Source organism: Oryctolagus cuniculus, chromosome 7, assembly GCF_051225735.1.
Source record: "Oryctolagus cuniculus isolate XC-2025 breed Fujian yellow rabbit chromosome 7, ASM5122573v1, whole genome shotgun sequence".
NCBI classification, from domain to species: Eukaryota; Metazoa; Chordata; class Mammalia; order Lagomorpha; family Leporidae; genus Oryctolagus; species Oryctolagus cuniculus.
In genome coordinates this window covers 45,700,879-45,706,345 of record NC_142873.1, presented here as the reverse complement: position 1 = coordinate 45,706,345, position 5,467 = coordinate 45,700,879, and the positions used below count along the sequence as shown (strand labels likewise).

Here is a 5,467-nt window from a genome sequence, read left to right as displayed (position 1 = left end):
CTCCGCCAGCAGCACTGGCATCCCATATGGGCGCCGGATTCTAGTCCCAGTTGCTCCTCTTCCAGTCCAGCTCTCTGCTGTGGCCCGGGAGGGCAATGGAGGATGGCCCAGGTGCTTGGGCCCTTGCATCTGCATGGGAAGACCAGGAAGAAGCACCTAGCTCCTGGCTTCGGATCGGTGCAGCTGAGCCGGCCGAGGGGCCATTTTGGGAGTGAACCAATGGCAGGAAGACCCCCCCCCCACTCTCTGTAACTCTACCTCTCAAATAAAAGAAGAAGAAGACATTTATTTCATAACTCACAGAAAATGTACTTTATTCAGGAAGAGAAAGGAGAGTTACAATCACCCTGAGGTGAAAATCCCTGCTCAGGTGGCAAACAGACACAGAAGAGGAGAAGCGGACCCTCTGATGCCATCCCATGGGAGGAGAAGCGCCGCCTTCTGAAACTCTGGCATGCTGGCACAGCTGAGGACTGCCCTGCTCGGCCGCCTTCTGCATAATAGCAGAGCACCCTCAGCAAGGCCACCTTTGGCGGTCGGGAATCATCACAGGTACATTTCAGGCTAAAGAGTGGAGGAGTTCCTTCTGCATTCGTGGTAGGTATAAAGAGGAGACAGAAGTATTGCTGGGAGACCGGAGAGCTGTCACGTTTCCATGGTCCTGAAGAATTCTGAAGCTGCTACTTGCTCTTGGGTGGGCACTTCTGCTGGCTTGGAGGAGGAGTTTGCACAGGAGGGCACTTCTGCTGGCTTGGTGGGGGAGGCTGCACAGGAGGGCATTTAGGCTGGCTTGGTGGGGGAGGCTGCACGGGAGGGCATTTAGGCTGGCTTGGTGGGGGAGGCTGCACGGGAGGGCATTTAGGCTGGCTTGGTGGAGGAGTTTGCACGGGAGGGCACTTCTGCTGGGACTTTGGAGGTGGGCACACAGGAGGAGGCTGGCAGGGCTGCTTGGACTGCTGCTGTTGGTAAGACATCTTTCTGGAGTCTCAGAGTCTGAAAAACAAATATGACAATTTTCACAAAAGGGACTCCTACAGTGGAAGAAGCCAAAGCCTTATATAATACAATGGGGTATTATTTCTCCAAACACCAAAAATGTATTTTACTCCCTTAACTTCCTATTTATCATACTTCTTCCTTCCACTTTAGAAAATCATTTCATCAGAACTGGCGCTGTAGCATAGTGCCACCTGTGATGCTAGCATACCATATAGGCACTGGTTTGTATCCTGGCTGCTCCTCTTCCAATCCAGCTCTCTGTTATGGCCTCGAAAGCAATGGAAGATGGCCAAAGTGCTTGGGCCCCTGCACCCATGTGGGAGACCCAGAAGAAGCTCCTGATTCCTGGTTTCAGATCAGTTCAGCTCCTGCCATTGTAGCCATTTGGAGAATGAACCAGTGGATGGAAGAACTCACTCTCTCTCTCTCTCTCTCTCTCTCTCCCCGACCCCCGTCTTAAATCTACCTCTCAAATAAATAAATAAATAAATAAGAATCTTTTTTAAAAAAGAAAATTGATCCATCAACCTAAGGAAACTGTAATTTCTCATAGTATTTTTCCAAGAAAAATACCTTTGTTATAAAAAGTATTATTTGCATGAAAATAATATCTTCATGAAAGGTAGCCACAAATTCAACGATCCTGAATAATCTCACAAGCAACTCCTATCATGGTCATGTCTCATGAAGAACTTGCAGCCAAGGAGTAGAGTTCAGGAATAGTCAAGGACCTCACATCTGCTAATACATAGATGAAATTTTTTAAAGATTTTATTTATTTTTTGAAAGTCAGAGAGAGTGACAGAGAGAGAGGGAGAGACAGAAAGAGATCTTCCATCTGTAGGTTCACTCCCCACATGACCTAATGGCCAATATTGGGGCCAGACCAAAGCCAGGGGCCAGGAGCTTCCTCCAGGTCTCCCATGAGGGCAGTAGGGGCCCAAGCACTTGAGCCATCCTCCACTGCTTTTTCTAGAAAATTAACATGGAGCTGGACCAGAAGTAGAGCAGCCAGGACATGAACCTGTGCCCATATGGGAAGCTGTCATTGCAAGTGGCGACTTTTACACACTATGCCACAATGCCGGCCCCTATAAAGTTAATTTTAAGAGACATCAAAAAGCTATGAAAATGAAAATAATTGGCTCTGTACTCTTCTTCAAATCAAAGTTTTCCTGTTAAATTCTTTGTCCACCTGGACATCATACTTTCTGCCAAAAATCAAGTTAGAACGGTGGATCATTGTGCCCCAATTGTTTCCATTACCCAAGCACATTCAAGCCCAGGACCGTAACTTTGGACCCATCAAACATGCTGCCCTCTGGTTAAATTCAACATTTTGAAGCATGAAGAAAAGAGATGAACTGAGGAACTCAGACTCACCAGGTTGTCCAAAGAGCACTGGTTCTCTGGTAGGAGTTTGGTAGACGTGCAGCAGAAGGCCTTTTTATAGAGCTGACTGCCCCACCCAGGGAGAACTGGATGTGCTTAGCACTGGGCTGGTCCACCAAGTTCCTAACCAAAATGCAAATCTATTCATAATTGGCTTGACGGGGACTGTAAGAATGGGAAATATCCTGATCCAGGATCTCCTCACCGGGTGAAGGGCTCCTGACTCAGAAGCCCTACCTCGGCCCTCAGTTTCAATAACGCACTGCCATGGGAATACATGGGGGAATTCTCTAACTAATGGTCAAGGTTTTCTCTCGTGGATGGGGAGAATGAACCCTTCCTATCTTACTTTTATCCTGAACCTACACTATAGTTGATTGCCATGTTATTGCACATAAACCCATCCCCACCTCCACTTTTCTAATAAAAATTTCCCATGTACTAGAAGGAAGGAGAGAGCTCAAAAGTACCTGACATCTGGGCCAAGGTCCATCTTTGATAAGCCATGTGACTAAGAAAGATCATATCTCCCCCCAGGTTTGTGTCTTCCCCTAGGACCAAGGGAGTGTAATACCTGTCACTCATGGTAGTGGAGGAATGAATTGGGCCACCTCTCGGCCCCATTCAAGACTGGAAACCTTTCTTCCTCCATCTCTTTCTTTTTCTTTCTTCCTTCCTTTCATCTTTCCTCCCCATAGAACCCCAGATTTAATCTATATTCCTGCCTCTTCCAATCCCACTTTTCTGCCCCATTCATAGATGTGTGTTTCTCCCAGAACACATTTCAGAGTGGAATCCAGCTTCCTCAGTGCTTTTCCTTCTTGTTCCCTTTGGGGATTTCACTCACAAAAAGAAATTATTCTTAATCATCACATTAGGACAATAGAGAAACATGAACAAAAGTCAAGTATTCATTCAAGATCTATTTCTTGAGCCATGCCTACGTGGTTCCCTAAGAGACTCACCAAACACATGTAAGCAATTAGAATTAGGTTTGGGGAGGGGAGAGAGAGCACTGAAAGTCTGAAATCTGGGGAAAATATGAACCTAGGCTGTCCTACATTTACATATGCTGGCTTCCTTCCACGCTCTTTCCAAATAGATTTTAGGCGTTAGTCTTTGTGAGACATTTAAAAAAAATTGTTTGCCCATGGCTTCTCCCTAAGTACCCCCAGTCCTTCTATCTGCTGCCTTATCCTCACTTCCCACATGTACCTCTTCTTTTTCCAATGAGGTACCTATCAGATTCTCAAAATGTTTGCTACCAATGTATTTAGGAGTGAATTCCTTCATATCTTTTTACACTCTTCCTGCAATTTGTAGAGATGACCAAATGTTATTTACTAAACATTTAAAGTGATGAGTGATGTTGCCAGGGGCACATTGCCCTGCCCTAATACTGAGTAAGCTTTCTAAGAAGTGGTTTATAACTGGGGAAAGAGAAATAAGAGAACAAGGAAGAAGAAGAAGAAGAGACTCAGAATCTTTGAAGCACTCACCAACTAAGCTCCAAAAGGCAACAGGAATGCTGGATAAACCCAGCATCACATCCCTCCGGTAAGCAGGCTAGGTTCCCAGAACAGGCATTGCTTTTGTCAGCAAGAATGGGCTTTTAAGCAGGAGCAGGATCACCACTAACCATGACACTGCAGGCAGTGTCATCATTTCAGCACCCTGAGGCCAGGGGTTTACAAATAGTATCATCATTGTATGGTTTACATAGACTACTACACAAGCCAAATACTCACAGGACAAAGTTAGTGGATGCTGCTTAGTGGATCATTTACTGCTCCCCATAGCCTGATGTCATATCTAAAACACCAGTCCTTAGAGAAATGTCTGACTTCTGCCTCCAAAGTTTAAGAATTTGTTGTCCAAATGGGATGACGGTATCAGATACACAGTTTTGGTTGCACCTCAAGACAATTCCTTTGAGAACACTCCGCTCAACAAGTCCGCTTATCACGGCAGTGCAGGCACCCAGGTTGTCATGGCTCTGGTGCTCCCTGAGTTTCAGGTAAGAGTCGCTTCACAGGTTGAGGTGGTAAACTTGAACAGAGTTCCCCAGAAAACAGCCACGTGAAGAACTGACACGAGATGCAGTGTTACACCGCAACCAAACTTCCCCAAATCTCAACATCTAAGACATGAGACGTGCAGCGCAGCATCCTACATACACACACACACGGTCCTACCTACCCACCTGCCTATCTGTCTATCATCTGTCTACTTAGCTATCATCTATCTACATATGTAAAGAGCTTAGCTATTTTGTCTTGAAGTCTCAGACAGCCCTGGGTTCCATCTTACTACTCCTACTCCCTAATTTTCTAAGGGTTTTACTATAAGTCATTGCAATATGAACAACAACAGGAAAGACCAAAAACATTTTAATGTGTCTGATTCTTGATTCATCATTTTATCTTACATTCACCACTATTTTAAACACCATTACACACCAAAAAAATTCCTACAATAAAATGTAGAATAAATACAGTTAAGGAAACAGGAATTCTGGTAATACATTCCTGGCGTGCTCAGCGAGACAGCAACTGCAAGCCCCCTTAGATTCCTGCCCTCTGTTTTCATTCCTACCTAGAAGGCTCCTGCTCCACTTTCTGGCCACAAAAACCACCAGACTCAAACCAGCACAGGTTCCCATAACAGATGCTGGCTTTGCAGATAGCAGCTTAACATGCTGCACCACATGCTCACCCCCAACAACAAAAATTTTTATATGGGCAAAGCAGCTAAATAGACATTTCTACAAAGGAGATATACAAATGGCCAAAAGACACATGAAAAAATGTTCAGCATCACTAATGATCAGAGAAATACAAATTAAACCCCAATGACATACCATGTCATAGTCAACAGGATAGCTATTATTTCAAATAAAGTGAAATAACTACTAGTGATATTTTGAAAAAGCTGTGCATTGCTTGTGAGCCTGTATAACGGTACAGCCACTGCAGAACATGACTTGGTGATTCCTAGAAAATTAACCTGAAATACTGTACAATCCAGCAGTCATCCTTTCAGATACACATATGCCCAAAAGAAATGAAAGTAGCCA

At 44.8% G+C, this 5,467-nt stretch overlaps 1 long non-coding RNA gene across 1 annotated transcript; it reads right to left on the bottom strand.

The window, feature by feature from the left end:
- Nucleotides 1–337: 337 nt before the first annotated feature.
- LOC149125509 (uncharacterized) lies at nucleotides 338–2,511 on the bottom strand. The gene is made up of 2 exons (XR_016211429.1): nucleotides 2,383–2,511; nucleotides 338–993 (listed from the first exon to the last, which is right to left on the bottom strand). It is a non-coding gene; the product is annotated as an uncharacterized LOC149125509 (long non-coding RNA).
- Nucleotides 2,512–5,467: the final 2,956 nt, after the last annotated feature.